Below are 26,300 nucleotides of genomic sequence, written 5' to 3'. Positions count from 1 at the left end.
TTGGAGGAAATTCATGTAGGGACATGAGGTCCGCATATGAACAGCTTTGTCTTAGCCAAGAAAATTCTACGAGATGGTTATTTTTGGATGACTATGGAAACGGATTGCATCCTATATGTCCGAAAATGCCATCGCTGTCAGATACATGCAGATATGATAAAGGTGCCTCCAAACAAGCTTATGACAGCAAGCTTGCAATGGCCGTTCGCCGCTTGGGGAATGGATATTATCGGACCTGTCGAGCCTGCAGCATCAAATGGGCACAGGTTCATTCTAGTGGCAATTGATTATTTCACCAAATGGGTTGAAGCAGCATCGTACAAAGCAGTGACTAAGAAAGTGGTAGCAGATTTTGTCCGCGACCGCATTGTTCGTCGATTCGGAATTACAGAATCAATCATCACTGATAATGGTTCCAATCTCAACATCGACCTGATGAAAGCCATATGTGAAACCTTCAAGATCAAACAAAAGAATTCTACAGCTTACAGACCTCAGATGAACGGAACTATAGAAGACGCCAATAAGAATATCAAGAAGATACTGCGGAAGATGATAGAAAAGCATAAGCAGTGGCATGAGAAGTTATAATTTGCCTTGTTGGGATACCGCACCACAGTCCGCACATCAACCGGGGCAACTCCCTATATGTTGGTTTGTGGTACAGAAGCAGTCATTCCCGCCGAGGTAGAAATTCCCTCCTTAAGAATCATACAGGAAGGCGAACTTGACGATGCAAAATGGGTAGAGAGTAGCTACGAGCAGCTAGCTCTTATAGACGGAAAGAGAATGAATGCAGTTTTCCACAGTCAGCTCTATCATAACAGAATGTCCAGAGCCTTCAACAAAAGAGTCAAGCCGAGATAGTTTACACCGGGGTAGATGGTGTTAAAGAAGATTTTCCAACATCAAGAGGAGGCCAAATGGAAGTTCTCTCCCAACTGGAAGGGTCCATACATGGTTCGTGGGGTCCTCATCGGAGGAGCCCTCATACGTGTAGAAATGGACAGTGAAGTTTGGCCGAAGCCGATCAATTCAGATGCAGTGAAGCGATACTATGTGTGACTTTTATGCTTTCCTCATATGATGTAATTTAAACTACGCCTTACCTGATTCCCGTTTAAGAGGGGATACGTAGGCAGCCCTATGGGTTCGATCATAATTCAATAAAATTTTCATCTCCCCCCGCTATTGGAAACTGGGGCAGAATTTTGAGGAGGACCCTCAAAATTCCGTAGTGATTTCAGCCATTCGATGCAAGCAGCCGTCGAAAGCAGCAACCCGGTAAACTGGGGCAGAATTTTGAGGAGGACCCTCAAAATTCTGGAGCGAGAAAAGTTGCAATATCTTGGACCACGTTGCAGTCGTCAGTTCATCTAAAGAAAACTATTCTTAATTATGTATTTATTGTCACATTTCTTTACTAAATAATGTATGTCTGTTACCAAAGTTGCTTCGTTTAGCAATGCTACCCCAATAATACGCCCAATATCATTGGAACGGAGCCGAGCAGGTCAAGCAGAGCCAGTGGGAATATGAACTAACCTCCCCTTTTTACAAAACTCAAAATTTTTCTTTGAATGCAGGCACTTGAGTTACAAAATCATCAAATATACTATACACTCACGAGACTCACATTGCTCAGGAATATAACTCTCAGAACCGTTGCACTTACTCACAACTGCTATCCGCACACAGTATCCCCAGCAGTCACAATATCTCGATCCGCTATCAGCTAAGAAAATTCTATCATCATTTTGCCCTTTTACTCCTTGCATAAGGCTACCTTTCTGCCTTCCGAGACTAAGCATTGTCTCCATCTGCATTACCTGCATTGCATAAGGCTACCTTTCTACCTTACGAGACTAAGCATTGTCTCCATCTGCATTCCTCCTTGCATAAGGCTACCTTTCTGCCTTCCGAGACTAAGCATTGTCTCCATCTGCATTCCTGCATTGCATAAGGCTACCTTTCTGCCTTTCGAGGTTAAGCTCTACCTCCATCTGCATTCCTACATTGCATAAGGCTTCCTTTCTGCCTTTCGAGGTTAAGATCTACCTCCATCTGCATTCCTGCATTGCATAAGGCTACCTTTCTGCCTATCGAGGTTAAGCCTTACCTCCATTCGCATTTCCTGCATTGCATAAGGCTACCTTTCTACCTTCCAAGGTTAATCACTACATCCATCTACATTTCCCTGCATTGCATAAGGCTACCTTTCTGCCTTCCGAGACTAAGCACTATCTCCATCCTGCATTGCTCTGTGTTGCATAAGGCTACTGTTCTGCCTTCCGAGACTAAGCACTGTCTCCATCCTGGTATTGGTTTCAATATTTTTAAATCAATATTTATGCGTTATTAGTTGGGTTAGTACTTTTAATTTGTTTTTAAAGTCTTTTTCGCTATTTTTATAAAATAAAAGAGGAAAATTGGCTATGTAACATTTAGCCTATTTCTATTTCAATTACAGCCTCATTTCATTTCAATTTTAACCTCAATTTGACCCAATTCCGCCCAAATTAAAACCAACCCAGTTTCAATCTGGATCCAATCCACGACCCAATTATAAACGACCCAACCCGTTCCCCACCTACTACTTAAATTAGGACCGTTGATCACTCAAGATCAACGGCCAAGACTCGCCCTTCCATAATTAAACCTAAATGACTACCCTAATCTCCCTTATTCTCACCTAGCCCGCCGCCTTGAAACCCTTTGTCTCTCAACACACTCTCAAACTCTCTGAAACCTTATCCATCTCCCACCTTATTCTACCATGTTTCTACCAGAATCTGTGGCTTCTCAGGCCATGGATGGTTGGTACTCACCCCCCTCCACCATCAAACCATGGTTTTTCGAAGCTTCGAGGCCCGACTCCAATGTCTCTCTTCAGATCCTTCTCAAATCTGTAGATTTATGGCTTCTCCGGCCATTATTCCGGCGTGTTCAAGCAATATGAGTCTTTTCGACTCAGGATCGGATTTTCTTCCAAGCCATTCTCTGAAATCCTAAGCTATTCGAGGTTTTCTCTAGTTGTTTTCTTATATCTATGTTATATCTATGTTCTACTGGAATTTTAAAATGTTTTCCCCAATCTTCTCTTTCAAAATTTATTTCTCTTCGATTTAGGGTTTCTGAAAAAAGTTTTAAAATGTTTTCTGACTCCTCTTCTTCTTTTCTTTGTGTGAATTTGTCTATGCTATTTTTTTATATTCTCTCTGCTTCCTCACATGTCCTTCTCCTGTGTTCTTAGGTTTGCCTTATTATGCATATTCTTCTACTGTGCTTCGTTCTTTCTCCTACTAGTTTCTATATCATGCTTTCACACGTTTATCTTATGTGTCCGTTTAACCCTGTGTTCCTTTACTGTAATTTCTACTAAGCTCTTAGTTCTTATTTTCCTTCTTCTGGATTTTGTTTGAGTTCTTTCTAAATATGTTTCATTTAATGTTTCCTTAATTTTATGCTACCTCTTTGTCTTCTGAACTTATTTAAGTTCCAAGCTTTTCTTAAAACATGTTCTTTATGCTTCAAATCAGATTTTTACTATGTTTGTTTTGAACCTCCTATTTTACCTGTTTGTTTTCTCATGAGCCTCTAAAAGAGACCTCTGAGCCTGTTTCAGTTATTTGTCTTCTCGTCTCTGCATCTGACTCGAGTTGAAAACCTTAGGATTTGGGGTATTTTGGCGAGTTTGATGTTATGTTTGGACTAGGGTTCTATTATGGAACCCTGGATTCTCTCGAACTAAGTCTGAGTCTATGTACTGAATTTGAGCCTCTTTGCTTGTGACTCTGAACTTTTCTATGCTAGATTCTTTCTAATTAGCATGACAGCTCTTTCTTGTTTGACATGTCTGTATGCTTTATATATAAGGAATTCTTCCTTCAAAAGAGATTTTGCCAATTTGTGAGTGATTCAGAATTCCTTTTAATAAGGTTCGATTTATTGTTACTGATTTATTTTAATTAAACCTTTCTTCACCTTTTCTGATTGGATTCATTCATACCAAAACTCAATTTCTGATTTTTACTGGCTGATGATTGATTACCTTTCCTTATGTGCATAAACCGTGTTTCTATCAAACTCTTTCCTTAAATAGTTTCTATGTATTTGCCCTTCTTGTACTACTTTGGAAAAGATTTTAATCCAATTCTTTCATTAATTGTCTTCTACTTGTTTGAAATCAGAATCCCTTAACTGAAAGGAGATTCTGTGTGATTGATTGCAAAATATTCCCTTACCTTTTCTTACTAATTTTCTGCACTATAAAAGGGGCACGACCCTTCTGCACTTAGACATCTTGAACCTTCAGTTCAACACTCCGAATTCAATACTTTACACATGCACCTCTCAATTTCAATACGCTTTCAATAATCTACTCTTTTCTAAGATCTTTTGTACTATTTGTTTGCAATTTGGTTTACAAGACTTGAGCTTTCACTTATTTGTTTCCCTGAAACTGGTATGCCTTGATTTCGATTTCAGCACCATCCCTATGTGTTTATTTTACAGTTGCTACACTCCTGTCTACTTTGCTATTCATGTTATGTATTGAGTATTCTACTCTCTCTTTGCATTTGTTGTTTGTTATGAACTCCATATACCCCCACTCCATTCTATGTGTTTGACTTAAGGTTCATAGCCTGACAACATCCAAATTGCTGCTTGAGTCTGAACCTAATCCTCAATGGATCCCAACTCTCAAAATATGGCTAATAGGCTAGTCAGGGGTGTGCCAGCATTCCTGATTGCTGGGCATGACCACCAGCCTGCCATGGCTCTCCCTGATTTCCCCCTTGTGCACTTACACTTACTCTTAGATTCTAAGTTCTGCCCCCTCTTATGAGCCTTGCTTTGGGACCTTGAGTTCACTCTGAACTTGGACATCTGAGGGCTGGAATTTCCACACTGCACTATGCTCTTAATTTTGCAATATATTTGGGTTGTAAGCACTGCTCGGAGTCCATTTGAGGCCCTTGAGGAATTTTGACACATCCCAAATAAGAGAAGGTTTTGGAAACCTGATCCTGAAAGTTGGTTCACCTTATATTTTTGGACCTTGAGTCTGAATTAGGTTCCTTGGTTGTAGCTTAATTTTTAATGTACTTTTACTTTTCTTAATTCATTCTGGTCTGTAATATATTGTAATAACTTATGGGGTTCTAGTGAAAAGGGGAGGGTCACTTATGTATGCAAAGGGTAGACAGCATGCTCATAGGCGTTACTATTCACAAGTTCTGTACTTCTGTATATCATATAGAAATCATGTCTGTAGGTTTTTCTGCACCTTTACATACATAGAGATCATGTATGTAAGTTTTCTGCACTTTCGCATATCATGTAGAAATCTTATCTGTAGGTTTTTCTGCACTTCTGCATATAGAAATCATGACTATAGTTCTTCGACACTTCTACATTTTACATCTATCATTATGCAAACTGTTATAGGTTAAGTAATAATAAGTTTCATTCTAGATACCATCTCTATAGGACTCCTGCATTTTTATAATCGTCTTAAAACCAACAACGCCTAGAACTCATGCCTATAGGAGTAACCAGTTGAATCTGATTCGTTTATTTCATCTACAAGTCTAAAATCAGTAGTAATGTTGTTTAACATTCGCAGAACTTATGTGTTTTCTACAATCAGTAAGCCTTCTTTAAAATCGGAGTAAGCACTGTTAGATATCATGCATATAGGTCTCACTTAGGCAAACCATTAGGTAATTAATTAACTACATCAGTCTTTGATACATTACAACCAGGGAAGGCTAATTCGAACACCTCATCTAAGAAATATGTGATGAATCAGCCTATCCTACACTTTAATTTAATTCAGACCATAACCACTACATGCAAGACATGCTAAACAATCTGTCTTTAAGTTGAGGAGGCCTGTTTGAGCCCGCTAACTGTTACGTGTTCTCCCATACCTGCCTTATATGTTTTGATTGTTACCCTAGAATTTTATCCTTTTAAAACTCTTTAAAGCCAAATTTCCCTTACCTTTAGGACTATTAGTCCCAAATGCCTCCAGGACTGATAGGATTGGGGCGGGTACTAGCATGCAATAAGTAACGACACCCTTCTGCGCTTTACTACCTTAACGGGGTGGGAAGGGTAGATATGGACATGATGAACGGTGCGCTAATACCACGTGTAACCCCTCTTTTGAGGAGTCATTACCGGGCATTGCATTAATGTGATCCATATTGTTTGTAAACCTAGGACCCCCTCTATTTTTAACTTGTTTTATTGTCCGAACTATTTCCTTAAAATTTATGCTTTCTTTATTCTCTTCAAACTTTCAATTTGCTTGCAATAATATGTGAAAATCCCCTTCTATTTGAGGCCCTTAATTGCTTATTTGATTATGTGAAGTCACAATTGTAACATGGCCGGGAACCACTCTAGTGGATCTTGAGGTGTGCCTAACACCTTCCCTTCGAGATAATTTCTAGCCCTTACCCAAACTCTGGTTCTTCAAACTCAAACCCTTCTTAGTGTCCTAATGCACTTAATCATTAGGTGGAAACTCTTCAAGTTCCAAAACCCAATTCCCAAAAGGGAACGAGTTGTCCTTCCAAATGTCACAAGCCCGATTTTGCGAGAAAAAGGGGGTGCGACAAGTATGCTTTGAAACACACAAGGGGAGTGCATTGATCTAAAGGGGAAGGGGAGACATCATAGCATGCTAGTAATGTAACTTGATTGCAGAAACACAAGCAGAAGTAGACAAGAATGAGAGAAACTGAAACAATTAAAGAAGCATGTTGTTGTTGAAGCTTTAAAATTAACTAGGAAATATCAGTAGAGAAAGCAAGGTGCAGAAAGATAAAGAAAGTAATATTTCATGGGCTTGCCATGGCTTTCAGCCGGCTAGACAAAGCAGTAGCACATGTAATAGTAAAGAAAGAGAGAGTTTTGAGTGTGTGAGCGTGTGTTTTTGAACTCAATTGTTCGTGTCGAAAGAGAAAAGAGGATAGGGTATTTATAACTTTGAAAAAGAATAGAAAATAAGGTAACAAGTAAAGTCTTAACACAAACATGGAAATAATCACAATCAGAATCAATTAACACAAGTACTTCCCTTTAATCAAGGAATTACTGCTTAACGGATACCAACGAGATAATTAAGGGAAGAAAATTAATTTGAGGAAAATTGATTTCTGACCATATAAAGGATAGTAAAGTATAGAGTATACATTTGAGGCTAAGTACAAAACTATACTTAATTGGGGAAAGGATTCAGCAGGGTGAAATATCACAGCAAATAAAGGAAGGAATCAATCACTCAAACAAACGAGCAAAATTAGGGTTTATAAGAAAACCTTGTAATTAAACTGTCACTTAAGGCAATCAAGACTAATCAAGGAGTGGTCATGATTCTGCACTTCATCATATAAATAGAAAGGAATGAACAGGCGTATTAGACATGCAGGGCCAATCATATTGATAAAAAGGGAGCAAACTAGATGAACATAAACATACAGGAGTGTCATGACTAGGCTAAGGACTATTCAAAGAACGGTAATCAGCAAGGTCAAACAGTCATGGCTCACACGTGTAACCAAAGTGAAGAAACCAGTCTAACAGCTAAAGAAAATTAGAAACAAGTAAAGAACTCACAGTAATGAGTGAGAAAAACCCTTTTAAGAAATTAGGGTTTTAACAACAGTCGAGTTTTAAAAATGGTAAGAACTCTAAATCAATAAACAAAGAAGAGGATCCAAATATAAAGAACTTAATCGAAACAAGTATTCATACAAAAAAACAAAGACAACTTCAAAACCAAAAATACCTAGGGTTTTAGCACGATGAACCAGGTAGAAGAACAACATGAACGAACCGTTTAAACATAGTGAACTCATAAAGCAACACTGAGAATCGAAAGAGAGATCTTTTAAAAAGAGTTTAAGAAACTCTAATTTGAAAACGAAGAGTCACTTTGAAAGAAAATCGAAGAACATTTGAGACAATAGAAGAAGTTCATAACATACACAGATCTAAGATAGATCTGAAGGAAAATCGGAAAGCTCTTAAAGCTAGGGTTTCAGAGAACCCAAAAAAAGTGAGAAAGACTTTCAAAAGTTACCGATCTAGCTGGAAAAGTCAAGGATATGACTTGAAAAACCATGGATGGACAGAAAGAGGCCATGGATAGAAGTCGAGCCAAGACTAGACTATATCTCTTTGAGATTTATCCATGAAATCATGGAAACAAACAGCCAGGAGCCATAGGAGACCGATACACCTCTCAAACAGCCATGGGAGTCCATGGATTGGGTAGGGATTGGAAGGGATTATGGTGGATTTGGGTGGCGGCGGCTAGGGTTTAGGTGAGGTTGCAGAGAGAATTGGAGAGGAAGGGGATTCAAAGGCGGCGGGTTGGTGGAAATGATTTAGGGTAAGGGAGTCGTTTGGGTTTATTTTAGGTAGGTGAAACAGTGGCCGTTGATCTGAATGATCAACGACCTAGATTAAAAGGGGTAGGTGGCAATCCGGGTTTGGGTAGGATTTAATTGGGTAAGGGTAGGGTTTAAATTGAAATTGGGTTGGAGAATTGGGGTTCAATTTAGGCTATAATTGAAATATAAATGGGTTGTTATTTAAATAGCCAATTTTCCGCTTTTTAAATTATAAAAAATATTAAATAGCTTGTGAAAATAAATTGAAAATACTAAAATTATTTATAACACATAAACAATAATTTAAAAATACAAGACTCAATTTTATGAATATAAGACACAATTAAACCTTAAAATGGCTAATATTACAATTATATGCAATTTAGCTTAAAAAATACTAAATAAAATTGTAAAAATTACCTTAGCCATATTTTGGAATAAATATGGAAATCAAATAGATGAATTTTCAAGAATAATATTTTGGAAATAATTATTGGGATTTTATCTATAAAAAGGGAAATAAATCAATTTAAAAACCTTAAAAATTATGGGAAAAATAATAAAATGCTTGGACTTGCTTATACATGCGTATATATGCTATTTTTAAAGTATTTTACATATTAAAAATATATAGGTAAAAATTGGGTATCAACAACTGACCTTTTTTACCCGCGAAGAATGAAAGAGTTTTCGGGTAAAGATATAATGGTCAATTTTGACCGAGCGAAACGGTTTGAGGAGATTTAGGCTGCACCATGGCTTCTGAGTTGCCTACATGTCCCTGATTTTACAGGAATCAGGCCATATGTACTTCGGGATTCTTCGGCGGAGTGTACCGACGAAGACCTTTCAAGAAAGGATGCAATATCTAGGGAGGGGTGATCGATAGGTTTACGGGAATGATTAAGGTCTGATATGGCTGTAGGAACTGGAGTGGGATCGCTCCTGCCAGGATGGCCATTGCTCGCCGGTTAACCTGTAATTAGAAACAATGCAATCGTATATTGAGCATTAATTTAAACATGATGCAACTTCCCGTCGGACCATGAATGTTGTATTCGGACGATTAGGGTGATGTCCATAGACCATGATGTCCTGGGCCATGAAGCGTATGATAATGGATTCGCAGGTCACAAAATGATGTTCTCGGGCTATGAGGATGGTGCCTCCGAACCATGACGCCATTGAATAATGATATGCAAAAGATTGAGAGAGATCCTCAGGCCATGACATGGTGTTCTCGGGCTATGAATATGGTGCCTCCAAACGATGGTGCCTTTGGATGGGTTGGAAATATTTCAGCCCATGAAAGATGCAGTAGTATGATGCGGACAAGACATAGCTTGCGAATTGAAAGGTAGAGCATAGCCCGTAAGAGAAGCGAGATAAATAGTGATTGGGATAGTGCTGAGTTTCGAAGAAAATGGGAGGCAAAACTTTGACTTGGAAGACAAAATGATAGCCTTATGCAAAGATGCAAATGTAGATGGAGGTAGAGCTTAACCTTGGAAGGCAGAACGGTAGCCTTATGCAATGCAGATGCAGATGGAGCTAGAGCTTAACCTCAGAAGGCAGAATGGTAGCCTTATGCAGATTGGAAGGCAGAATAGTAGACTTATGCAATGCAGATGCAGATGGAGGTAGAGCTTAACCTCGGAAGGTAGAATGATAACCTTATGCAATGTGAATGTAGATGGAGAATGCGTTTAGTCTCGGAAGGAAGAGTGATAGCCTTATGCAAAAAATGAGAATGCAGATGGAGGTAGAGCTTAACCTCGAAAGGCAGAATGGTAGCCTTATGCAAGTTGGAAGGAAGAATAGTAGCCTTATGCAATGCAAATGCAGATGGAGACAGCGTTTAGTCTCGGAAGGCATAGTAGTAGCCTTATGCAAGAAATAAAATAACCAACGGCAGTAGAGTTTTCTTAGCTGATAGCAAATTGCGGTGTTGTGATTATTGGGAGCATTGTGACATATGGGACATCACTGGTGTATGCTGATAGAAAATGCTTGTAAGTGCAAAGGTTCTGAGAGTCGTATTTTGAACAATGTTTGTCACGTGGAAGTATAGTATGTTTAATGATTTCGCAATCCTAGTGCCTGCATCCAAAGAAAAATTGTGAGTTTTGTAAGGGGGAAGGATAGTTCATATCCCCGCTGGCTTTGCTTGATTTGTTTGACTTTGATCTGGTGATATCTTCTGTATCATTGGGGCAGCGTTGCTAAATGAAGTAGTTTCATTAATAAACATGCATGATTTTGTAAAAGTATGACATAAATGTATAATTAAAAATAATTTTTAGATGAACCGACGGCTGTTACGTGGTTTGGGATATTGCAACCTCTCCAGCTACGGAATTTTGAGGGCCTCCCTCAAAATTCTGCCCTAGTTTGATAGGTTGATGCTTCTGACTATTGCTCGTGCGATGATCGGCTGAAGTTACTTCGGAATTTTAAGGGTCCTCCTCAAAATTCTGCCCCAGTGTCCAATTGCGGGGGAAATGAAATTTTTATTGAATTGTGACCGAACACATAGGGCTGCCTACGTATCCCCTCTTAAATGGGAATCAGGTCAGGCGTAGTTCAAATTACATCATATAAGGGTAGCATAAAGATTACACATAGTAACGCTTGACTGCATCTGAATTTATCGACTTTGGCCAGACTTCTCCGTCCATCTCTGCAAGTATGAGGGCTCATCCTGTCAGAACCCGGTGAACCATGTATGGACCTTGCCAGTTGGGAGAGAACTTCCCTTTGGCTTCATCTTGATGCGGAAAAATTTTCTTTAACACCAGCTACCCCGGTGTGAACTGTCTTGGCTTGACTTTCTTGTTCAAGGCTTTGAACATTCTGTTCTGGTAGAGTTGACCATGGCAAACTGCATTCATTCTCTTTCCGTCTATAAAGGCTAGTTGTTCATAACAACTTTTTACTCACTCTGCGTCGTCGAGCTCAGCTTCTTGTATGATCCTTAGGGAAGGAATTTCTACCTCAACGGGAATGACAACCTCTGTACCGTAAACCAGCATATAAGGGGTTGCCCAGGTTGATGTGAAGACCGGGGTGCAATACCCTAGTAGAGAAAATGACAAGTTCTCGTGCCACTATTTATGCTTTTCTATCATTTTCCTCAATATCTTATTGATATTCTTGTTGGTGGCTTTTACAGCTCCTATCATTTGAGGCCTGTAGGTTGTGAAATTCTTTTGTCTGATCTTGAATGTTTCACACATAGATTTCATCAAGTCGCTGTTGAGGTTGGATCCATTACAAGTAATGATTGACTCTGGAATCCCGAATCGACAAACAATGCGGTCGCGGACAAAGTCTGCCATGACTTTTTTAGTTACTTCTCGGTAAGATGCTGCTTCGACCCACTTGGTGAAATAGTTGATGGCTACTAGGATAAACCTATGTCCGTTGGAAGCAGCAGGCTTGATTGGTCCAATAACGTCCATTCCCCAGGCGGCGAACAACCACAGTGAGCTTGTTGTGTTGAGCTCGCTCGGAGGTACCTTTATCATATCTGCATGAATCTGTCAGCGATGGCATTTCCGGACATACTGGATGCAGTCTGTTTCCATAGTAATCCAAAAGTAACTAGCCCAAAGTATTTTCTTTGCTAAGACAAAACCGTTAATATGTGGACCGCAGGTCCCAGCATGAATTTCCTCTAGTAGCTTGGATGCTTCCTTCGCGTCAACACATCTTAATAGTCCCAAATCAGGAGTCCTGATATATAGGATTCCTCCGCTGAGGAAGAAGTTGTTGGACAATCTCCGAACTGTGCGTTTCTGAGTAGGATTTGCAAGCTCTAGGTACTCGCATTTTGCCAAATATTCCTTGATATCATGAAACCAAGGCTTTCCGTCTGCTTCTTCTTCAACATGGGCATTGTAAGCTGGATGATCATGGATCTTTACTGGAATGGGATCAATGAAATTCTTGTCTAGATGCTGTATCATAGATGACAGGGTGGCCAATGCATCGACGAAGTCATTCTGGACTCTGGGAACATGCTGGAATTCCGTCTTCGTGAACCTTTTCCTCAATTCCTGTACATGATGCAGATACGAGAGTATATTGGAGTTCTTGGTTCCCCATTCTTCTCATACATGATGTATAAGTAAGTCTGAATTTTCAATTACTAGCAGCTCTTGAACGTTCATGTTAATGGCCATTTTGAGTCTCAAGATGCAGGCTTCATACTCGGCCATATTGTTGGTGCATGAGAACCTGAGTTTGGCAGACGCAGGATAATGCTGACCGGTTTCTGGTACTAGTACTGCTACTATGCCAAGTCCTTTAAAGTTTGCTGCTCCATCAAAGTACATTCTCCAACCGTCATAAGATTCTGCGATGTCTTCTCATATGAATGATACCTCTTCATCAGGAAAATACGTTTTCAGGTGTTCGTATTCTCCATCCACGAGATTCTCAGTAAGGTGGTCTGCCAGTTCCTGCCCCTTGACCGCTTTCTAATTTACGTAAACAATGTCGAACTCACTCAACAGGATTTGCCAGTTGGCCAGCTTGGCGGTGGGCATAGGCTTCTGAAAGATATATTTCAAAGGATCCATCCTTGATATGAGATATGTAGTATAGGCACAGAAGTAATGTCTCAGCTTCTGAGCTACCCAAGTTATAGCACAACAGGTGTGTTCCAATAAAGAATACCGGGCCACGTAAGGGGTGAACTTCTTACTGAGATAATAAATGGCCTGCTCCTTCCTCCCCATTTCATCATGCTTCCCCAGAACGTAGCCGAAAGCTCCATCCAACACTGTAAGGTAGAGTAGTAAGGGTCTACCTAGCTCGGGTGGGACTTAGACTGGTGGTGTTAATATGCTCCTTGATTCTGTCAAAGGCCTTTTGGCAGTCATCAGCCCATTTGGTAGAGGCATCCTTCTTCAACATCTTAAATATTGGCTCACAGATAACTGTAAACTGTGCTATGAATCGGCTGATGTAGTTTAGGCTTCCCAAGAAACTCATCACATCCTTTTTTTTCTTTTGCAGTGGTAGTTCTTGAATGGCCTTGACATTTGATGGATCCAGTTCTATTATCGACGACTCACAATTAACCCAAGCAATTTCCCAGCAGGAACCCCAAATGCGCACTTTGCGGGGTTCAGTTTCAGGTTGTACCTCCGCAGTCTATTGAATAACTTACACAAATCTTTCATGTGATTAGTGAACTTCTTGGATTTGATGATAACATCATCTACATATACCTCTATCTCCTTGTGTATCATATCATAGAAAATGGTAGTTATGGCCCTCATGTAGGTGGCCCCTACATTCTTCAGGCCGAACGACATCATCTTGTAACAGTACATTCCCCATAGCATAATATAAGCCATTTTATCAACATCTTCTTCATCCATCCAGATCTGGTGATAACTAGCGAAACAATCTACAAATGCCTACAGCTCATGCTTAGCGTAATTGTCAATCAGGATGTGTATATTCAGCAAAGGGAAGTCGTCTTTCGGACTGGCCCGGTTGAGATCCCGGTAGTCGACACAGACTTTGACCTTCCCATCCTTCTTTGGCACTGGTATAATGTTGGCTAACCATGTCGGGTATTCTACTACCCTGAGAACCTTAGCTTTGACCTGCTTGGTGACTTCTTCCTTGATTTTCAGACTTATACCAGGTTTGAACTTTCTGAGCTTTTGCTTTACCGGTGGACTCGTTGGATCGGTTGTCAGTTTGTGAGCCACAATAGATGTACTCAGACCAGTCATGTCATCATACAACCTGGCAAATATGTCCTCATATTCCTTAAGAAATTTCGTGTATTCCTTCTTTTCTGATGGCGATAAGTGAACGCTGATTCGTGTTTCCTTGACATTTTCTGTATCTCCCAGGTTGACAATTTCAGTCTCATCCAGCTTGGACTTAGGTCTGTTCTCAAAGTTCTCATCTTCCTTGACAATCCGTCAGGTATGTCATCTTCCTCTGAATCAATGTCCGTTTGTTGCGTTGTCTCATTGCATATCATAGTCATTGGTTCATCAAGATAAGTAATAGTAATGTTTTATTGGTAAAGTAGGGAAAGATAGCAATGAATACTAAATAATAATAAGAAATTGGAAATGCTTTTGATAAATTGAATAACTGTTTTGAACATCGAAGATTTAATTGCGGGAATTGAAAATGCGAAAAGAAAACATTTAGTATATAAAACAGTGAATGATGCTTATTCTAGCCTTGCTACCCCGAAGCTCGTCGTGCTCTGGTTGTCCCGATGGTCTAATTATTTAGATGTGAACCTCTGCTCACAGCCTGTATGGAAGGGTCTTCCTCCCCCTCCTCCTCAAGAATGACACAACAGTCCATATCACTGTCTTCTAGGAACAAGTTCTTCACTACTGCACGCACTTCTTCTTCATCTGACCCATAAATAATGTCAGCCTGTTGGAAAATCTCCTCCAGATGCAATGTTGTCTACTCTAGTAGATAGTAAGGACCGCGCCATGGTGGCGACCAGTTGTTGAATTCTTCCCAAGTGTATTCATATCCCAAACCGAACGTAGTACTATGTTTTTTCAGTTTTATGGGCTTAGAGATTCCTTGGAGGTTCTTGCCGAGCCCTTTGCTATTTTTGTACCCACTCTAATTCAGTATACTCTCGATTTTGTTATCCTACAATTTGTCTTTGTCGATAGCATTGACCCGTTCAATGTGGTGGTAAGTCTCTCCACCTAGCTTCCTTCTTCCCTCGATTGCCGGAATGGTCTGACAACTGTATATAGGGTTGCTAATATCACCGTGAATGATCACTTATTGGTGATTCCATTCAAAATTTATTGCCTGATACAACGTTGATGCTACGGCCCCAGCAGCATGAATCCATGGCCGTCCCAGCAGCAAGTTGTAAGATGTCGGCACATCTATCACCTGGAAATCGACCTCGAACCATGTTGGTCCCATCTACAAGTATAGAATAATCTCACCAATAGTGTACATCTGAGAACCATCGAAGGCTTTCACATTGATTGCTCCATGTTTTATCTCGTACAGTCCTTTACCTAGCTTTTGAGGGTTACCAACGGAAAAATGTTGAGATTGGAACCTCCATCGATCAGGATTCTGGTGATAAAATAATCTTCGCATTGCATAGTGATGTGCAATGCCTTGTTGTGCCCCAACCTTTCAGGTGGCAACTCGTCCTCATGAAAGGTGATTTTTTGGCTTTCCAGCACCTGTCCTACCATGTTAGCCATTTCCCTGCCAGTGATGTTACTTAGCATGTATGCCTCACTTAGCACTTTTAAAAGAGCATTCTTGTGTGCCTCAAAATTTTGCAGCAAAAAGAGAATGTATATTTGTGTTGGCGTCTTGTTTAACTGGTCGATGACCGATTATTCCTTGGCATATATCTTCCTCCAAAGGTCGTCTGGACCTGTCTCAATGATGGGTGGCCGATTGGAGGCCTGCTTGCTTGATTCAGCTAGATGTTCAAGGGTATAGACTTTACCAGTTCTGGTCATACCCTGTGCGGCAATAGTTTCTTCGAACCTGACCTTGCCTTTCCTTCTTGCCTCGGCTATATAGTCCCAGGTACAACCTTTGTATGGAATGGTGTCATGGTTGACTTCGCCACTGGTATCGGCATGGCTAACCTTACTCCGAATGGAACATGTGCCTTGGGCGGCAAAACTGCAACCTCAAATGGTGCAGGTGCATTTGCTAGAGACACGAATTCAACCTCAATTAGTGTCGGTGTCTTTGCGGATGATGTTGCTTCAGACTCAAGTGGTATAGACATATTCACCTTAGCGTCCTCAGATGGCTGGATCTGGACTATGATTGGATTGAGAGTGATTGTCGGTTTCTTTGAGTCATCACCTTTTGCAATCAACCCGATTAATCCCTCGGGATCCCAGTCATCTTATATTTCAATCATGTGGATACATGCGACTTTATGGTCTGGAAGAGGGTTGTTGCGGACATTTGGAGTGGGCTCCTTTGCCACAATAATCTTGTTATCAATCAACGACTGTATCTTGTCTTTCAAAGAACGACACTCATTGATGGTGTGCCCTTTCATGCCGGAGTGGTATGCACAGGATTTGTTTGGGTTAGCCCACTGAGAAGGGTTCTCAAGGGTTGTAGCTGGGATCCGGGTGACATAACCAACAACTTTGAGTCTGTCATACAACTGATCAATGGGTTCAACAATGGCTGTATATTGTTTTGGAGGTCTGCGATCAAAATTAGGTTGAGGTCTAGGGAAGTTTTGCCGTGCAGGGGGTGATTGATAATGGGATGGTTGACCATTATAGGTTTGATAAACATGAGCGGGTTAGGAGTATTTTGGTGAGGTAGGTTGGTATGTGGGAGGTGGAGATGAGTGATAAGTTGGTGGTGGAGCTTGGTATGAGGGTGAAGGTGCTTGGTAATTTGGGGTTGGCTAATATATTAGTGGAGGTGTTGGGTATGTTTGGTATTTGAGTGGAGATTTGGTCCTTTGTGCAACCATCACGGCCCCTACGTCACTCTTCTTGGACACACCACCGTACTGTAAGGCCTTATTTGTAGCTTGCAAGGCCTTAAAGTTTGTAACCATGCTGCTTTTGATACCTTCTTCAATTCTTTCCCCCAGTTGATAATATTGGAGAATTTGTGGTTCTCAATCATCATCAGTCGTTCATAATACTACGGGTCCTGATCCCGGACAAAGAACTTGTTCATCTGTTCATCTTTTAAGGCAGAGAAGACCCTAACAGCTTTGGACCTCCAGCGAGTAGCATACTTGCAAAACGTCTCTGTGGGCTTCTTCTTTATATTCTGTAGATAGAATACATCTGGCACATTCTCTATATTAAACCTGAACATGTCCATAAAGTCAGACGCCATGCCTATCCAGCTGGACCACTTCTTGGGATCTTGACTGATGTACTAAGACAACGCATCTCCTTTCAAACTCCTCATGAACAACTTCATATGTATCCTTTCATCCTTTCCTACTCCAACCAGCTTGTCGCAATATGTCCTCAGATGGACCCTTAGATCACCCGTACTATCAAACATCTCGAACTTAGGAGGTTTGTACCCTTCGGGCAGTTTGACATCAGGCTGTATGCAAAGATCCTCATAGTTCAGCCCTTCGATTCCTTTACTTCCCTCAACGCCTTGAATCCTGCTAGTCAATTTCTTAAGTTCCTCAGCCAGGTTCCTAATGAGCAGATCCTTTTCATCAGACTCAGGTGTGCTAGAGATAAGTTGGTGAAGTGTGGCATGGTCTCCACGTAGATATAAGTGTTGTAGTGGCCTAGTGTGTCGGTGTGGAAATGGTTGTTTGTGTAGTTTTGGGGTTCTGGGATGAGTATTGGAGTGAGGTATGGCAGGTGTTGCATTTGGTCTTTGGTGGAACAGTGTGATGGTGAGGAGCGGGATGATTCTGTTGCTTTGGGATATTTGGAGGATGTGTAGGGTTTTAAGTGTTTGGGAAATTGATGTCTGGGGTGCTGAGGGAAAATGACAGGCTTGCCAGATTCGGAACCTGATCGAGATCTTCTTGGAATTTCAGCAGTGTCTACTCAAGTTGTGACACAGTCTCGTTTGGAACCTGAATACCCTGGCTATTAATGGACTCTACCCGTTCAGTTGTGTTCTCCTTCCTGATGTTGTTCAAATCTTCCATCTTGCCTTTGTTCTTGCTTTTGATGGGACTAAGAGGAGGAGTGGGTGGAGGACCCCTGGACCTTATGAAATAAGATGATGATGCCAGAGTACACGAACTAACCTTTGGGGAAGGGAATAATAAAAACAAAAATAAAAACAAAAGGTAATCAAGTTAGTGAGGATTATAAAAAGTATTGCAATATTTAAACACATAGTGCGGGAATGTAAAGCGTGTCTTAATTTAGGAAGATCTTTGTGCCCGAGGTAGCCCTAGCGACAAATTGATTTGGAGAACTTAGAATGCTAAAGGACTCATTTTATTTATAAAAATAGACGAATCCCAAAATGACAATAAATAAGCAAGAAGTAAAAGTCACTAATGGCTACTGGCCTTATTACATTCATAAAGTGAAAAAGCAAATTCCTATCTATTTGGTCTTAGAAGGACCTTCATCAGGTTGAATGCTCTCGTTGATCAAATCCTCCAGTTCGCGTAGGTTCACCAGTAAAAATTCCTTTGCCAGGTGTTCTCTTTCGTTTCCCTCGGCGTTCTGGCAGTCGGTAACTCTCTTCCTCACTTTTCTTTCCAATTCCAGCAGACTGTACTCGAGATATTCCAACTTTTTGCTAGCTTTGGCAGCCCTCTCTTTCCATTCATTGATTTGGTCGTTTGATGGAAGACTCCTCCACCAGTCCAGCAAGAGAGAGGGCGTGCTAACCATACCGAAACTAGGGACCTCGTGCCTCATTTTCTGCAAAATAAAGGGTTAGACCCTACCCCTACCGGACTCGAATTAATTTAATATCAACAATTAGCAAGAAGCATTTAGTTCTCCAAATAAATGCACAAAACGTGATGAAGTCTGTTTGGGTTTAGGGAAACCCAGTGGACTTTTGGACAAGTCTATCTTAAAGGATCATTATATGGACAACATAACTGACCCGGCTAGGTTTTACCATGATGCATGCACAATTTAAACAGAGTAAGGTTTTTATGGGGTTTTAGACTGGTACCCTTGAGCAGACAACTCAAAGTGGAAGGCATGGAACTGTCGACTAGACCGCTGATCGACTAGTTTTACCGCAAATATGCCTTTCTGAATTTAGGGGGTAATGATATAGAAAGAGCACAACCACTCATTAAAAGTGTTGCTATAGTATTTGTTTGGCACGAGTGGAGTATGATGTTAAGCATGATTATGCAATAATAAAAAGCATGTTGACATGTATTTGCACGTTAAGAAAGCAATAAATACAGTAGTTTTATAATTTAAAGCAGCAATAAAGGAAGGAAACAAGGAAGATATGTCAATTTCTCTTTTGAAAAATAAATTAAATGCTTAAAGGAATTAAAAAAATAATTGCACATAAGGGAGGGGTACAAATTCACAAAAACAATCTGTGGTAAAAGCCTAAATATCCCATCAGAGTCGCCATGCTATTGCACGCCCCTTATTCCACTTCCATCGGAGAGGAGTCCGGGTTTCGAAATTCATGGGGTGTAGTGACTCATTTCTTTTTGGGAATTGGGTATTTGAAGAGTCGCCACCTAACGATTTTAAGGTACGTTAGGGCACCTATATGGTTCAACTACAACTATGTTTGATAACCAGAGATAGGGTAAGGGCTTGAAATTATCCTATGGTGAAGGTGTTAGGCACCCCTCAGAATCCACTAGTGTGGTTCCCAGCCAGATGGTTTTTTTTGTGAATTTGTGCAATCAGGAAGTAGACAAGTATGGCTCAAATAATAAGGGATTTAAGTTAAACACATAAGTGTTTGAAAAAAATTATTGAAAGGTTTTGAAAAGATCTATAATCTAAACATGCTTATGAATGTAAAAGGGTCGTAGGTTTGTTTGCAATATGGATCACATCAATGCAATACCCGGTATAACACTCCTCAGAAGAGGGGATACACGTGGTATTAGCGCATCAGTCATCATATCCATATCTACCCTTCCCACCCCATGAAGGTATTAAAGCGAGGATTGGTCTGGACCTCTATTGCATGCTGTTACCTGTCCCTTTCCTATCAGTCCTGGAGGAATTTAGGACTTCTATTCCTATAAGAATGAGGTTCTAGGCTAACTTTTAGGTTTAAAGGTAAAAGGTTAAGGCGACATACAAAAAACAAGTAGGACTGCATTTAGAGGGGAAACATATAAGCAATTCGAAGGCTCATGTATACCTCCGTAAATAATGCATATAAATAGCATTACTTAAACACAGTTAAGGTCTGAATTTTAAAATGCTAAAGCAGGGTGTTTAAGTCAAAACCAAATTCATTATATAACTCAGAAAAGAAGTCTGAATCAGGCCTGCATGCTAGTTGTTGCAGTTGATAATTAATGAGGGCAATTCCAGTTTTGTTTAAATAATTACCTAAGGCTTGCCTAGGCATAAGCAATATTTAGTAGTTATTCAGAATCACTAAGACAATTTGGAGATTATTATTACCTAAAACATGTTATTCTAGGTGTTCAGCAAATAGAATCATTGCCAGTTGGTTGTAAAGACTAAGTAAAATTGTTCTATTCCCTTTTATGCGTTCATAACTAACCTAAGTGTGATTAAGCGAATATCCTGAAGACATGGTATCTAATGTGCAGAGATGTAGAATGATGTATATGAAGAATCCTAAACAAGATTTCTATTTGCACAAGTATTACAATGTTTAAACATGATTTCTAGAATATGTAGAGATGATATGTTTATTAGTGTTGTTTAGCCTAAAACAGGATCTCTAAGTGTGTATGGCAGTACTGGTTATTAACACATTTAACGCAGGAATTTCTAAGTATATGACAGTGAAATGGACATGCTGACAACAGTAAGTGTAAATCTTAAGAAGCATGATCTCTAAAGCATGAAATGAACCCTAAGAATGGATTCGATTACGCAAGTAGGAATATAAACCTAGTAACATGCTTTCTACCCCTTTTGATAGCTAAAACATGCATATTTCCCATCCCTTTTTACTAGCCAACCCCGTAATTATTTATAAATTATTACAGACCAAATGATGAATTACATAAGGAAAAGAAAAAATATGCAATAATAAAAAGTTACAACCATAGGAAATCCTGATCTTGACTTCCTCTCTGAGTTATGTAATGAACCACTTCAATGCCAATATTATTCTAAAGCCTTTCTCATAACTGGGTGTGTCAGAGTTCCCTAAGGATCTCAAGGGATCCCGTGCAGTGCTCACACCCAGATTGTATAACCAATAGAGAGTGAGTGCATTGTGGAAGAGCCATCCCTTATGTGTCCAGGTTCAGAAGGAGCTCAAGGGTCCCAAAGTAAGGCTCACACAAGAGGGGCAGAACCTAGATTCTAAGAGTATAGTGGAAGTGCAGAACACATGTTGAATGAGATTTATTAAAAAAAGAAAGATGCACTGATAGTCCATTTTGAAAGCAATCAGTAACAGAGACGATTGAAATCAGTTGTAGTAGTAAAACTCAAAAATACACATAATGAGTAGTCATACAATAGGTCAAGGGGTTTGGGACACACAAACATTTGACTGTAAACACATAACCCCACCAAGGGTCTTAGGACTAGTTGGACATGCACAACAATAGTTGATATTGGCATGATCACAGGCTAGTCAGCAAGAATATAAGCACATTGAACGGATAGGGGTTTGGGATGGCAAGTACACAATAAGGGTCTGGCATAGTATGCTTTGATAGACACATAGGGGAGTGCATTAATATAAAGGGGAATGGGAGATATTATAACATGCTAGTAATGTAATTTGACTGCAGAACCACAAGCAGAAGTAGACAAGAATGAGAGAAACTGAAACAATTAAAGAAGCATGTTGTTGTTGAAGCTTTAAAATTAACTAGGACATACTAGTAGAGAAATCAAGGTGCAGAAAGATAAAGCAAATAAGATTCCACAGTCTAGCCTTGGCTTTCAGCCGGCTAGCACAAGTAATAGTAAAGAAAGAGAGAGTTTTCAGTGTGTGAGTGTGTGTTTTTTAACTCAATTGTTCGTGTCTAAAGAAAATAGAGGGTAGGGTATTTATAACTTTGAAAACGAGTAGAAAATAAGGTAACAAGTAAAGTCTTAACACAAACATGGAAATAATCACACTCAGAATAATTTACCACAAGTACTTCCCTTTAATAAAGGAATTACTGCTTAACGGATACCAACGGGATAATTAAGGAAAGAAAATTAATTTGAGGAAAATAGATTTCTTACCATATAAGGGATAGTAAAGTACAGAGTATACAATTGAGTCTAAGTACAAAAATATACTTAATTGGGGAAAAGATTCAGAAGGGTGAAATATCAGGAAGGAACCAATCACTTAAACAAACGAGTAAAATTAGGGTTTATAAGAAAACCTTGTAATTAAACCGTCACTTAAGGCAATCAAGATTAATCAAGGAGTGGTCATGATTCTGCAATTCATCATATAAATAGAAAGGAATGAACATGCGTATTAGACATGCATGGTCAATCATATTGACAAAAAGGGAGAAAACTAGATGAACATAAACATACAGGAGTGCCATGAATAGGCTAAGTACTATTCAAAGCATGGTAATCAACAAGGTCAAGTAGTCATGGCTCACACGTATAACCAAAGTGAAGAAACCAGTCTAACAGGTAAAGAAAATCAGAAACAAGTAAAGAACTCACAATAATGAGTGAGAAAAACCCTTTTAAGAAATTAGGGTTTTAACAACAATCGAGTTTTAAAATGGTAAGAACTCTGAATCAACCAACAAAGAAGAGGATCCAAACATAAAGAACTTAATCGAAACAAGTATTCATATAAACAAACAAAGACAGTTCAAAACCAAAAATACCTAGGGTTTTTACACGATGAACCAGGTAGAAGAACAACATGAACAAACCGTTTAAACATAGTGAAATCATAAAGCAACACTAAGAATCGAAGGAGAGATCTTTTAAAAGGAGTTTAAGAAACCATAATTTGAAAACGAAGAGTCACTTTGAAAGAAAATCGAAGAACCTTTGAGCAAACACCAAGAAGTTCATAACATGCACAGATCTAAGACAGATCTGAAGTAAAATCGGAATGCTCTTAAAGCTAGGGTTTCAGAGAACCCAGAAAAAGTGAGAAAGACTTTGAAAAGTTACCGATATAGCCGGAAAAGTCAAGGATCTGACTTGAACAGCCATGGATGGCCGAAAAGAGGCCATGGATAGAAGTTGAGCCAAGACTGGACTAGATCTCTTTGAGATCTGTCCATGAAATCATGGAAACAAACAACCAGGAGCTATAGGAGACCGGTACACCTCTCAAATACCCATGGGAGTCCATGGATTGGGGTAGGGATTGAAAGGGATTAGGGTGGTGGCGGCTAGGGTTTAGGTGAGGTTGCAGAGAGAATTGGAAAGGAAGGGGATTCAAAGGCGGCGGGTTGGTGGAAATAATTTAGGGTAAGGGGGTCGTTTGGGTTTATATTAGGTAGGTGAAATAGTGGTCGTTGATCTGAATGATCAACAACCTAGATTAAAAGGGGTAGGTGGGGATCCGGGTTTGCGTAGGATTTAATTGGGTAAGGATCGGGTTAAAATTGAAATTTGGTTGGGGAATTGCGGTTCAATTTAGGCTAGAATTGAAATAAAAATGGGTTGTTATTTAAATATCCAATTTTCCCCTTTTGAAATTATAAAAAATAGTAAATAGCTTCTGAAAATAAATTGAAAATACTAAAATTATTTATAACATATAAATAATAATTTAAAACACAAGACAAAATTTTATGAATATAAGACACAATTAAACCATAAAATGGCTAATATTGCAATTATATGTAATTTAGCTTAAAAAATACTAAATAAAATTGTAAAAATATGTAAAAATTACCTTAGCCATATTTTGGTATAAATACGGAAATCTAATAGATGAATTATCAAGAATATAAATTTGGAAATAATTATTTGGATTTTATGGGTAAAAAAGGGGAAATAAATCAATTTAAAAACCTTAACAATTATGGAAAAATAATAAAATATTTGGACATGCTTATACATGCATATATATATGATATTTTGAAAGTATTTTGCATATTGAAAATATATAGGGAAAAATTGGGTATCAACAAGAATACAAAACCAACACCCACAAAATCCTCCCGCACCAAATCAATACGCAACTCCACCCCAGAATCCCAACCCATTATCATCTCCGCCGTAGCAACACATTCATTACCTTCCAACCACAACTTACCACACTCCCCAAAACACATCACCACTCATTCTCGATCCCCAAAACTCCACCAATGACCATCACTATACCCAAGTTCCCGGCACCTATTGTCACGACCCCGATTTCCACCCTCGGGAGTCGTGATGGCGCCTACTAATGTGAGCTAGGCAAGCCAATCCTTTAACAACTTACTTCATTATCCAATTATTTCTTTTTAACAAATATAAGGCGGTAACACGAAAATAGCGGAACTTTAAATAATTAAGCGGAAGATAACAAGTAAATATCTGAAATCTGCATCTATTACCACTCTAAAAACCTAAAGCACCCAAAACCTGGTGTCGTAGTGTCACAGACTGTCTAAGATTGCTACATACAAGGTCTGAAGAAATAACAGTACACTGTTTCTGAACAAAGGAAAATGAAACAGGAAATAGGGATAGAGGGAGACGCCATGGCCTGTGGACGCCTGCAAGTCTACCTTGGGTCTGTGGATGGACTGAAGGAAGCCTCCAAGCTACTGTCCAAAAGTTGCTCCAGGATCTGCACATAGTGCAGAGTGTTGTATCAGCACAATCGACCCTATGTGCTGGTAAGTGTCCAGCCTAACCCCGATGAATTAGTGACGAGGCTAGGACCAGACTACCAAATAAACTTGTGCAGTTCAAATATATACATCGGAAAAGTAAAATAGAATTAACCAGCCAAGTATGGGAGGGGGAGCATGCTGTGAGGAAGATAACAATTCCGAATAGAAGGAACATCAAATAAACGAAGGAAAACAACATAACTCGGATATCAAAAAAGAATCAAAAATCAATAAATGCACGACATCACCCTTTGTGCTTTTACTCTCATCCTTACCAAAGCAATCATATAATAAAAATGTGAACGGGATCACCCTTCGTGCTTTTACTCTCTTTCCTCACCATATAATCAATAAAATCGGCACGAAATGGTACATCGTGCGACATGCCATCACCCTTCGTGCTTTACACTCTTTCCTCACAATCATACACGGCATCACCCTTCCTGCTTTACACTCTTTCCTGACAAAACAAATAATGCACGGCATCACCCTTTGTGCTTTAACTCTCTTCCTCACCCAAACAACAATCACAAACAATAAGGCAAGGGATTAAAGGAAATTTGCAATAAGAATCCCGACAAGGGAACAACATCAATAACATCAACATCCCGGCAAAGGAGATAACAAATAAATCAATAATACCCCGGCAAGGGTGACAACATAATGATCTCTTATCTTTCTCACTTTTACTTCACAATTAACTTCACAACTCGAGCCAATGCTTTGGAGGTTCAATTATCACTTACACTTTCACAATTCGTTATACAATTGAGCCAACACTCCTCATTGTTCATAGGTCGCAATTCCTTCCACAAACTTTATACAACAAATAGAAATTACCACTAAGGCATGAAAGATACAACGAAGTCATGATAATCACAATAAAAAGACTCACGGGCATGCTAGACACCAACGTATAGATACTTGTCACCATGCCTATACATCAAACTCAACAATTACCACATAGAAAATATGACTCAACTCCTAATCCTTCAAGCCAAGGTTAGACCAAACACTTACCTCGATGCCATGAACATAGTTCACAATTCAATCATAGCTTTACCCCTTGATTCCACCACCAATTCGCTCGTATCTAGTCATAAGTTACCTAATTACATCAATAAATGGCAATTGAATCAATTTGACTGCATAAAATAATTAGTTTTTCTAAAGTTTTTCCCAAAAAGTCAAAAATCGCCCCGGGCTCATAGTTGTGAACCCTTCAGGAAAGCTGGACTTTGGAATTTGTGAAAGGGACCCTAGCATTTGTGAGTTGGAAATTGCGAGAGGGGAGTCGCATTTGTGACTCAAAGCTGAAACAGGACTAATCGCATTTGCGAGCAAGACAGGCCTGGGTTGGTTTCGTATTTGTGATCCAGCCTTCACATTTGCGAGCCAGGCTTCGCAAATGTGAAGCCTGCAGGCCTGATCATACCAGGAAAATTTCTGCAACTTTC

The sequence above is a fragment of the Nicotiana sylvestris genome, chromosome 8 (genome assembly GCF_000393655.2).
Source record: "Nicotiana sylvestris chromosome 8, ASM39365v2, whole genome shotgun sequence".
Classification (NCBI taxonomy): domain Eukaryota; kingdom Viridiplantae; phylum Streptophyta; class Magnoliopsida; order Solanales; family Solanaceae; genus Nicotiana; species Nicotiana sylvestris.
Note: the sequence above shows the minus strand (reverse complement) of the source record.